Below are 12,054 nucleotides of genomic sequence, written 5' to 3' on the forward strand. Positions count from 1 at the left end.
CACACACACACACACACACACACACACACACACACACACACACACACTCCCCCATATTACAAAGATCATGAAACCTCCTGGAACCTCCAGGCATTTCTTGCAGCCACTGGGGATTCTTCCCCATGTCATCTTCCAGGACTCTACCTCAGAGACACCTATCCCTGAACCTGCTTCATCACCACCCTTTCCTGTCATCATATAGGTAGAAAGGATCTTTGCTAAAGAGTATCCACACTGCGCCCTGCCCATGGGTAGCATTCATCATATCCTATATCACAGTTGCACACAAACATGCACCTTCTTGTTAAGCAACCATTTGAAAGAAGAGTCACTTCTTGTCCTTGTATCCACCAAACTTACCGAGTGCTTGGCCTATAGCAGCAGCTCAATATGTGGCTGCTTTCTTAATACCTTGTTATTCAAGTACTCACTGCTTTTAACAATGGGATCTTAACTTGATGCTCTATTCAGTGGCCTCTTATGAAGAGTTTAGGTGAAGCAGTTACAGAGACCGGTCATCTTTTAGTACATGGATAAATACTGATTCTAAAATTTAAAAAAAAAAATCATAGATTCCTAAAAGTAACCCTTGAAAGATCGGAACCACACCAAAATAAATTAACAAATTAATTAATCAAATTAGAACCCTCTAACTGTACTAATGCTGTCTCTAACTTCAGCAAAATTACAGTTCACTGTAAACAGGGACATTTAAGGGGATTCTTTCAGATTGAACAAACAATAAATGGACTGATTTGAAGTGGGGGTTTTTTGTTTGTTTGTTTGAGTTTCTTTTTGAGTTTTGAAGCATGGCCTCACATAACCAAAGCTGGCCTCACACTTTTTATATAGGTGAAGGTAGCCTTGAACTCTTGATCTTTCTACCTCCACCTTCCCCCAAGTGCTGGGTTACAGGTGTGTACTACCACACACAGATCAGATCTGATGTTTTATGAAGAAAGCTATAAAAGTCTACAGAGAGATATTAAAAAAAAGAACTAGGTAAAAACAAAATTGGCAAAGTATGAATTCAATGGCTGGCTCTTTGATCACCTCCCCCTGAGGGGTGAGCAGCCTTACCAGGCCACAGAGGAAGACAATGCAGACAATTCTGATGAGACCTGATAGGCTAGGGTCAGATGGAAGGGGAGGAGGACCTCCCTTATCAGTGGACTGGGGAAGGGGCATGGGAGGAGAAGAGGGAGGGCAGGATTGGGAGGAGATGAGGGAGGAGGCTACAGCTGGGATACAAAGTGAATAAATTTTTAAAAAATTTAAAAAAAAGAAAAAAAAAGTATAAACTAGAAATTCACCAAAGATATAGAGCTGCCACTGGAATGTACAAGAAAACATTCTATGTCGGTAAGACAAAGGACTCTAAAACAATATCAATTTTAATCCTGCAATTATTAAAGAGGTATATCATGCCTGAGTGTGGACAAGTATACAGAAACAATCTCATTGGGTCAGTAGAGGAGTAAATTCACAATGTATCTTTGTAGGGAAAATGAATTCTATTTTTAATAGTAAGTATCCTTTATCTCTCACTTCTAGGAATTAGCCCTGTGTAAATAAATGTGTGGCTATACAAATATGCATGCACAACGTATGTTCACAACATAGTTAGAATAACAAAGAAGTTTGACAGCATCATACATTCATTATATGGTTCTAAATGACTTTTGGTCCATCTAGGCAATGTCACTCCGCTAAATGTAGCCATTAAAAAGAATAAAATGAGGGACCCAACTCCAGCAGGCATTCCCTGGGAACCCTCAGGCCATTACCTACAGGGAAGCAGGGAAGCTAGCTACAGATATTCACCTCTTCCTCCTCTCCTCCAAATCTAATCTCCTAGCCTCATCCTCAGCTCTGTATCAGACCACCTGTTGCAGCCTCCCCTTCCTTCCTGTCCTCACTGCCGGTGGGTCACTCAGACCCACCTTCTCTCCACCCACCATCTTCTCCAACCTTCCTCCCCCATCATTCTCTATTCCAATTCCCAACTCCAGTAGTTATTCCCTGCAAATCTGCTATCCAAGCCTTCCAGAGAACCAATTACGCCAGCAAGGCAGGTAGGAGAGATTCAGATCCTCACTCTTCCTCCGTTCCTGCATATCCAATCCCCCAGTCTCACCTCTAGCTCTCTAGCATACTACCTGTTTTGTGGCCGCCCCTCACTCTCTATCCCCATTCCCAGGGAACTAAGCAGATCCTGATGGAACACCCTGCTTTTCTTCCTTCTGCAGACCACCACCTCTCCTAGCCCATCCCCATTCCTAAGTGTCAGCTCTCAATACCTAGAGCTAACACACACACACACACACACACACACACACACACACACACACACACTTTACCCAGAACCCCTAGCGACCACACCTAGCAGGATCATAGAAGAATTCCCTACCAAGCAACAAACAGCCACCACATCTTCTTAAGAACCAGAGAGGGCGATAGAATAAGCAACAAAGTACTTACCATGCAAGGGTTACAACTAGAGTTTTAACCCCAAAACTCACACGGAACAAGACAACAGACGCTTAAAAGCTGCCTCTGACCTTCACACAAAACATACATACACACACGTGCCATAAAACTGTCTTAAAATAATGAAATGAATGGGTTCTGAGATAGTAACAAGCCCAATACAGTCCATAAAAGAAAAATTATAGAGTAATTTTAAAAAAATAAGTTAGCTAAAGTAAGAATAAACACTTATAAAAATGTAACTCCTTAGGTATTAAGGTACCATTTGTGACACTATTTTCTTGAGATCAAATTTTGCAACAGAAAAATAGTTATAATCATGGAGTCTTGACTTCAATGTGAATGTTCCCTGGTACACTCAAAAACAAATGCAGATTATCAAAATAAAATGTGGGGCTCGTGGGTATAGCTCAATGGCCGAGTATATTCTTAGCGAGCAGAAAATCTGAGTTCAATCACCAGCCCCAAAAATGTAAGATGGAATGGTCACCTCTCCACCACCTAAGTTCATCTCTCCTATGTCACACGAATATTTTCATATTGAGTTTGAGCACCTGAAAGACTGGGTGCAGAAAAGCCAGAGCGGCAGCCCCTTCAGCACACTGGGAACCACTGGAACCTCTGCAGCGGGACAGAGTGAGGAGGTCCTCCATTGCAGCTGTCTGGGGCATTTGAATTTGTATAATGAGCACACAGAGCCTTTGTACTGGAGAGTTAATACATATTTATTCCGAGGTTTCCCTGGCTTAGGTTATCTGTCAGAAAAACAAGTAGAGTAGCTAGACCTGAAAGGATGTGTAGGAACTGCAAATGAGCCACCTTTGAAACGAGGCCCAAGCTGTGCTCTGACTACAGGCGATGGCTGTCGACTAAATGTCAGGAAGAACCACTATGTGATCCAGAGTGATGGGTCTGCATGCATGGCCAGTTTGGTAATGAAGTCACTGCCACATTGCTAGCCACAGCAAGGGCCCTGTTTACACTCCCAGCCTCAGAAGTCTTGGGAGAAAATAAACTCCCATCACAAATGAGGAATATCTGCTTCCAAAGGCATTTGCTGCTGCTCTGGAAGATCATAACTGTGAGTGACCAGGACAGAGTCAGAGACTTTGACAGTTTACAGGTGAGAGAACAGTCCATGAAAGCAAGATGAACGGAAGGTGTGATGGCCCCTTGCCTGACTACATGCTTTGATCCTTCCACAGAGACATCAACAGCTGGCATCACGCACACACACACCCACGGCCTTCACCACACAGAGAACCGGCTGTATTTGCTGCATCTCTCACCAGAAAGACCAAGTTAGACAACACTGGAAGAGGAATTGGTGCAGTTAGTCTAACTCTACCTGCTACCTTCAAGAAGTCTAATTCTACAAACCCCAACATTTTGTCAATATGTGAAAGCAACAGTTTTTTAAAGTTTTAAGTGTGTGTGTGTGTGTGTGTGTGTGTGTGTGTGTGTGTGTGTGTGTGTTTATGCACATGCTTGCAATTTGTGGAACAGGGAAGTGGGTCCCTGGGGCTGGAGTTACACATGTTGTGAGCCATCTGAAGTGGGTGAGAGGGACTGAACTCTTGTCCTCTGCAAAAATGGCAAGTGCTCTTAACCACCCAGTCATCTCTCCAACCTCTGAAGGCAATATTCTTGGCCAAGTTTCTACTGCAAAAATTTCCCTTGCATGGAAATGCAGCTAAAGATCAAATAATAACCCAATTTCATTTTCACTTCAACTAAAATTCCTTTCATATTATACAGCCAGGGACTCACCAGGAGTTAGAAGATTACTGACAAATGACCAGAGATATATGATACATAATAATGAAAAATAAAACCAAAAACCTCAAAAACATTGGCGATTATAATAACAGAGATGCTAAAGTAAATTTAATGGTTGTTCATTAAATAACATGCCATATATCTATTCTGTGAAATCTCCCTCCTGTGTAATAAGAATATAAAGCGTATAAATCTTGAACTGCGGAAAGGGCCTGGGGACATAGTTCTGTGGCAGACTGTTTGCCAGCATGCATGAGACCCCAGGTTCCATCCCAGCACTATATAAATTAAAAACGGTGGCTTCCACCTATAATCCAAAGAACATGGGAGGTGAAGGCAGGAGAATAAAAAGTTCAAGGTCATCCATCCTTGACTACATAGTGAGTCTGAGACCAGCCTGGGTAGGTCACATCAGACCTGACCAAGAAAGGGACTGTCTGGTATTTTTAAGGTCCAAATTCCATGAAATAAACTATTTTTACATGTAACAAGCTTTCTAGGCAAATTGTTGTCATCCTACAAAACAGCTCCACTAAGTATATTCACCTGACAAGGACTGGTAGCAGGTGCCAGCTTCCAGGCATCTCTGCCACTGTGTCATTGTTTTTTGGACAAGAAGGTAACTCCTAAAAGGATCCCGTATTTGTCTGAATTTTACAAAAATGATGAATGACTCTGAATCCCAAACCCAGATGTATAGGCTGTCCATCCCTGGGAACAGTGATGGGCAATTTGTGTTTTAACAAGTTGTCATGGTGATCCAAGACAGACTGAGGCTGCTGCTCTCTGCCGCTCTTCCATTGTCCTTTGGGGCTCCCCACCCACAACCCGTCTGTCAGCAAGGAGCTGGTGTGGATGAGGGGGGCATGGGACTGCGGGGTGCAGTCACTTTGCTTTAACAGCTCAGCTGAGACGTGGGGCTCTTTCTTACATGTTGAATCCAAAACAGCTGGGCGTGGCTTAGCATCAGCACTCCCTTCTGCTTGCTCTCACACCTTTTCCAGGCGAAGGTCTTGGCTGGACCAAGGTCTCAAAGGGCCTGCACACTAGCCCTAAGATTACATAATTTCCTTTTATAAAAATTAATGTACTTTTTCAAAATGATGCAACACTTAAAAATAGGCTTATGTTAGAAGCAGCTCTCTGGATTTTTTTTTTCTTCCTCACTTTGCCACAGCTTTGAAGATGCCCTAAGCAACTGTTCTGTCTTTCATGATTATGGATGCATTTGGATCCCTTCACATAGTTCCAATTTGTTACTTCTCTTGGGCAAGTAGTGAACTTGATGCTGTGGGCACCTAGCAGGAATACAAAATGCTATGGGACAACACAGGCAGAGCTTTCCTCCTTTCAGAAGAGAGGTAACTACATAAGCCCAGGGGATTATTTGGATAAGCCGCACTGAAAAGCAATTTCCACAGTGTCAAATATGAAAAAGTGAAATATTTTATCCACTTCACCCTTTGCAATAACTTTTTTAAAAATCAGCATTTATCTTCTGTACAAAAGAAGAAAGGCTACTCTAGACAAAAAAAAAAAAAAAATACGGTTTACCTTTACCCTTTTACCCTTAACCCTTTACGCTCATAGTATTTATTACAAGTCCTAGACAGAGATGTGTCCTCCTCCTCAGCTACTTGACTTAGTCATAGCAGCCATGATGCTCACGATCACAGGGTCAAAAGCAACTCTTAAAACACACTGATCTAGACATTGATCTCTAGGCCACAAGCATTTTGTTCAACAAGCCCCTGCTACCATCTGCCCAGTGATGCCACAGCAAGGACAAGCCAGTTACAAGAGTGTCTCCAATATGCCTGCAGGCATTCCTCCCATCTGGGGCCCTTTTGTCTCTCACAGAGAGGATGGAGGCTCTGGAGCAGAAGATGTGACTGACAGGGTTCACAACAATTGGCTCTTTGCCCCAGGGCTCTTGACTCTCCACTGTTTTAGCTGAAGAACTTTAGCCAAATGGTTCTTTCAGGACACTAACTGTCATCTGGGGTTCCTTAATAGCAAGCTCCCATATAAACAGCCATTTGAATTTTTAATAAAATCATCAAATCCCAATTGTGGGTCTGAGAGATGGGAGGCGGTGAGAGGGTTTGAAATGCCTGTCTTTGGTAGCTTGACAGCTCATTATTTTAAGACAAGGTGTCAGAGGTTTGATCTCCTCTGCAACTTTTCACTGACTTCATACACAAGCAAATACATTTGGCAGCTTGAATCAGAGCACCGGGATTCCTCCCTGAGAGAATAAAAGAGTTCAGAGAAAAGAGTCACAAGCCCCGACGGACCCATTCACTTAAGAAAAAAGTCACCAGGCTGACAAAATCACTCATCCGAGGTGACCTCAGATGGACAGCGTTTTTAGGGAAGAAAACACTCACTTTCCTGTGGCGTTAGGTGTAAAGACAGAGATACGTCCCTGGAAAAGTAGGTCAGCTGATGTCTATCAAAGGCAGGTGATCAGGGTAAGAGGAGGCGTAGAGAAGGTCTGCGGTGCTCACAAGCTACCAATGGGTCTAGAACCACTGGTCACAGCCATGGGCGCCTCCTCACATATGTGTTCAGCTACAGAGTTCTTCATAAGTAATAGATAGCCCCGTTTCTCCTCTATGCCATGAGTTAGATGGCCCTCTTCCACAGTTCTTGATTGCTTTGCCACTTCCCAGGCTCTGAAAAAAGCAAAAGAAGATCTGTAAGGAACTTTATTGCATATAGAGTGGGATTTGTCATGGGAAACCCTTGAAGTCCCTCATTCCTCACAGGATAAGTGCCAAATGTGTGGTGTACTTACTACAGCCATTGAGGGTGGTCTCTGCTGGAGCAAAAACACAGCTCTCACCTCAGGTGAGGTAAGAGATAGTTTACTCTGGAGCCAAATATGAGTGACCCTTGGCCACAGAACACAGATTTGAATAGCCCTAAACACCATTTTCAACATGGAAGTAGTTTCCTGGTGTTTTTATAGTGACAGAACAAAGAAAACCATAAATCAAGGCACTTTAAAATACATGAGCAGAAACACTAAACAGGTAGTTCAAGAACATAGGAAACTTTCAGCTGTAGTCTCAGATGCTAGCTGATGTGCTTAATCTTATGGTTGTTTTGCTAAATCGATACATTCCAAGAGGTTTTTATAGGTTTTTGTCTTGTTAGTCACAGGATGTTAGGTCTGACACAGAGGTAAGCAAAGTTGACTACTTTGGAGGCTAAAGAGAGCCCAAAATATGCTATAATTAGTTAGGCTCTGGGCCTGCAGTATTTCAACCTCTTCACATCCCTGGAGGTCCAATCTGCCAATCAGACTCTACAAAATGAGAATTCCTCTCATGTCCAGTAGTGCAGTGAGTGAAATATTAAACATGGCATTATTCTGACAGTGTTTCATTCAAGTGTCTCATTTTTTTCTAAAAAGCCACCGCTATTAGTATGACTTCAGCAAGTAGTCATTGAAAACTCTAACTAAAACTGTTATCCATGGCTTACAAAAACAAGCCATTCAGGAACCCAACGCTCCTCTTCCTACAGTCCACTTGACTTTGTTCTTCATGCATGGGTTTCATCCTCCTGCCAATAGCCAGATGGCTAGAAGCAGCCTAGGCTCAAGTCCAGAGGTAGCAAAGTACGCAAGCTGAGAAATGTCACCGTTCTTGGTGTTTCTTATTTAGCAATAAAGGAGTCTCAGGTGGCTCCTCTCCCATTGCATCCTCTCCTTACATCCTACTAACCAGATGTAGGCAACAACACTGCTTAGAAAGTAGCCACTGAAAAGAGAAATGAGACTCACATTATTTCCAAAGACTAGGCAGGAGCAACAGCTGAGGTTCAAGAAGCAGACTGCTTCCTCGAAGTTTGGATGTGAGAAAACAGGATTGCAGCCCGAACATGTGCAGGCTCTGGAAGAAAGAATGGATAAGAGGGAACAAACACATGACTGCTGTGTTAGCAGCAGTGCCTGCTGTGGGTTGACACCGGTCTTATGGATGGACAACAGAAACATGTTCTGAGTGGTTAAACCCTCACGAGAACCAGAGACCCCTGCCCAGGGAACTCTGTAACTAAAGGTACCTGCAAGAGTCTGCTCATTAGCTATTCCTAAGCAGAAAGACCTCATAAAGCATATGCAGCTTCTGACCCCACCAAGTCCCACCTTCTCCAAGGGAGTCAGAGTGAGCCCTTAGGCCCCTTCAAATCCTCAAGAAGGAGCCTATGGTGCCACCTGCAAATTAAGTTGTATTAAGAATGGGTGTGCAACTTTGGAAATCAATCTGGCCCTTTCTTAGACAATTAGGAATAGTGCTTCCTCAAGACACAGCTAAACCACTCCTAGACATATATCCAAAAGACGCTCAAGTACAAGGACATCTGTTCAACCATGTTTGTAGCAGCTTTATTTGTAGTATCCAGAAGCTGGAAACAGCCCAGATGCCCCTCAGTTGAGGAACAGATACAGAAATTGTGGTACATCTACTCAATGGAATATTACTCAGCAATAAAAAACAAGGAAATCATGAAATTTGCATGCAAATGGTGGGAACTGAAAAAGATCATCCAGAGTGAGGTATCCCAGAAGCAAAAAGACACACATGGTATATACTCACTCATAAGTGGATATTAGACATATAATACAGGATAAACATACTAAAATCTGTACACCTAAGGAAGCTAATCAGGAAGGAGGACTCTGGCTAAGATGCTCAATCCCATTCAGAAAGGCAAAAAGGATGGACATTGGAGGAGGGAGAAAATAGGGAACAGGACAGGAGTCTGCCACAGAGGGCCTCTGAAAGATTCTCCCTGCAGGGTATCGTGGCAGATGTTGAGACTCATAGCCAAACTATGGGCAGAGTACAGGGAATCTTATCAAAAAATGGGATATAGTAAGACCTGGAGAGGACAGGAACTCCGCAAGGACAGCAAAAGATCCTAAAATTCTGAGCACAAGAGTCTTTTCTGAAACTGATACTCCAGACAAGGACCACTCATGGAGATGGCCTAGAACCCCTGCACAGAGATAGCCTATGGCAGCTCAGTATCCAAGTGGCTTCCATAGTAATGGGGACAAGGACTGTCTCTGACATGAACTGATTGGCCTGCTCTTTGATCACCTCCCCCTGAAGGGGGAGCAGCCTTACCAGGCCACAGAAGACGACAATGCAGCCACTCCTGATGAGACCTGATAGACCAGGGTCAGAGGGAAGGAGAGGAAGACCTCCCTTTTCAGTAGACTGGAAGAGGGACATGGGTGGGGAAGAGGGAGGGTGGGATTGGGAGGGCAGGAGGGAGGTACAGGGGGGATACAAAGTGAATAAACTATAATTAATAAAAATAAAAATAATTTTAAAAAATAAAAAAAGAATGGGTGTGCAAGTACCTCTGAGGTAGAATATAGAGTCCTTTGCATAAATGCCCAGGAATGTTATAGCCTGGTCTTGGGGTATATGGTAGTCCCATTTTTATGTTTTTTTTTTCCCTTTCAGAGACATCCAGTATTCATGCTTGCTTCAATCTCTATTTACAAAAGCAAATAAATGGAATAAGTCTAGATGTCTATCAATAGACACACAATGTAATGTTATTTAGCTGTTAAGAAAAATAAAATTATAAAATTTGCAAAGCAGTGAATGGATCTGGAAATTCTAGTCAGTGAAGTAGTCTGGACTCAGAAAGACAAATCCTACATGTTTTTCCTCATGCATAAAGCCTAGATTTTCATTTTTGTTTGTGTATGTTTGGGGAGGGTGAATGTAAGTCATGAAATAGAAGTCTCACAAAAATAACTTTTGATTAAACATGAAGTTGGAATTAACTACCAGTTAAAACCTAGGAGGGTCATATGCCCTAATGGGGAAGCCACGGCTGTGGTTTTGCTAAATAGACACCATGTACCTGTCAAATCACCTTCCAAACATTTATATTTCTGCTCCTTGATTATTGCTGCTATAGCTTTGGTCAGGGAAACTTCCTTTAGCAGTGGCCATTGTTACTGAAGGCTGATAACTGATCAAAGTACTGAGAATCAAAGTACTGACTGCTGAATGATCCCTTCAAATGAGATGTTCCAACATACCCTCCAAGGCTCAGTGAACACCTTGGAAGATGAGACAGATGAGATGTAAGGTTCTGGACTCTGGGGCAGGTATTGCAAAACACTGTTTTCTGAGCACATGACTGTTGGATACACTCTTGAACTCCAAGGACCTGTAATTACCTAACAAGACTGGGCTCTGGCATCAGTCTGTCATGGTGGTGGGTTAGTGGAGGCTCAAGATGCCTTATGCCTCTCAAAGCATTTATAGGCAGCAAGCAATCACTAAATAAGAGAGGGATTTACTTCAATGATGTATCCACTAATAAGGTATCGCTAGTCCTGCAAATAACCATGTTCTTGTAAACAACCCTAGTTAAGTTAAGACATGAAAATGGAAGGGGGAACTAGATTAGAAGATAAAGGAGATTACCAGGAGAAGAAAGGAGACAACAAATGGTAAGGAGGGTGAGGATGATCAAAATGCATTCTATAAGTAGTAAAATGTTATAATAAAGCCCATTATCATTTATAATTAATAGTTAGAAGGCAGTTTGACACCATGTCAGTCTAGCTAAATAGCACTAACAACTTTGCCCCTGGGGCCTAAGATCTCATCAGCCATGATTTTTTTTTTCTAGATTTACAATGTTAGTCATTTAATCTGCTCCTATGGAGCAGGCTTCAAATCTCATCTGAGAGTATTTAGTTAGCCCCATCCTGGTGCTACTATTACACCAGTGGACCATACTGGACAAAATTACAACTTGCTTGGTTGGTTGGCATTGTCCTTTGTAGGGTTCACAGTTTAATAGGACAACGGATACCTTGTCCCCTCCAAAAGGCCGCATAGCACCTGTAATGCGATGAAAGCCAATCAGAGGGAGGAGCTACCAGCTCAGCTGCAGTTCTATTTCTCTGCATCTTCCAACCATTGTGATGTCTTCCACAACACAGTCTTATTACCCAATTATCTGTATACCAAAGGCAAGCCGACCCAGCTCCAACAGAGAGTTGCAAACCCATGGTCACAGAAAAAAATTTGGTTAAAATCACAAAATAAAACATAAAAGCATAAATATAGGAAAGGGACCTGTAGAGAGGGAGGGAGGAACATTAGGGGTGGGGTAGGAAAGGATTCTGTGTAAGAGTAAATAGAGTATAGATGTGTAACACTGCAAAAAAAAAAAAAAAAAAAAAAACTTAAGTTGAAGTTATTGTCAACCTGAATTACCCAGTAAGGCAGAGACCCTTACTACTAAAGGGCTTCAAGTCTGTTGCCAAGGAAGTCTTCCCTAAAGAGAAATACTTAAGGCCTTTGGTATTTTTATTTTTTTAATTGGGTCAAGCTCTTTCTTTGTATCATTAATGACACAAACCATACTGTTAGTAACTCATACTCAATGAATACTTTTGTGCACAATATGCATTTATTTAAATTTTCCAAAATACGGAAAAAAATCCTACAAACACATAGAATTTGGAAGCTCCTGTTCAATAATAAAGTTGATGTATAGGCTCAGGTCCTGTGTATGAATGAGTATAACATAAAATAATGGCCCAAACCAAATCAATTCCCCCTAGCTGAGACTCCTATTATCAGGGGATATGGAGCCTGAAGTAGCCACCTCCTGTAGCCAGTAGAAGGAGGGGAATACTAACCCACCCACAAAACCTTCAATACAACCAGCCAATAATCGACCCAATTTGAGTCACATGCCATGAGAGAGAGCTCACTACTGACACTATTA

General features: G+C 42.4%; 2 pseudogenes; one reads left to right on the forward strand and one right to left on the reverse strand.

Annotated features, from left to right (window-relative positions):
- The window catches only part of LOC129688064 (uridine phosphorylase 1-like), a 16,590-nt pseudogene extending 13,447 nt beyond the window's left edge, over positions 1-3,143 (reverse strand).
- A 374-nt stretch (positions 3,144-3,517) lies between these two features.
- LOC129688065 (short coiled-coil protein-like) overlaps positions 3,518-12,054 on the forward strand; it is a 31,924-nt pseudogene continuing 23,387 nt past the window's right edge.

This window comes from Psammomys obesus, unplaced genomic scaffold, assembly GCF_907164565.1.
Source record: "Psammomys obesus unplaced genomic scaffold, mPsaObe1.curated_primary_1811, whole genome shotgun sequence".
NCBI classification, from domain to species: domain Eukaryota; kingdom Metazoa; phylum Chordata; class Mammalia; order Rodentia; family Muridae; genus Psammomys; species Psammomys obesus.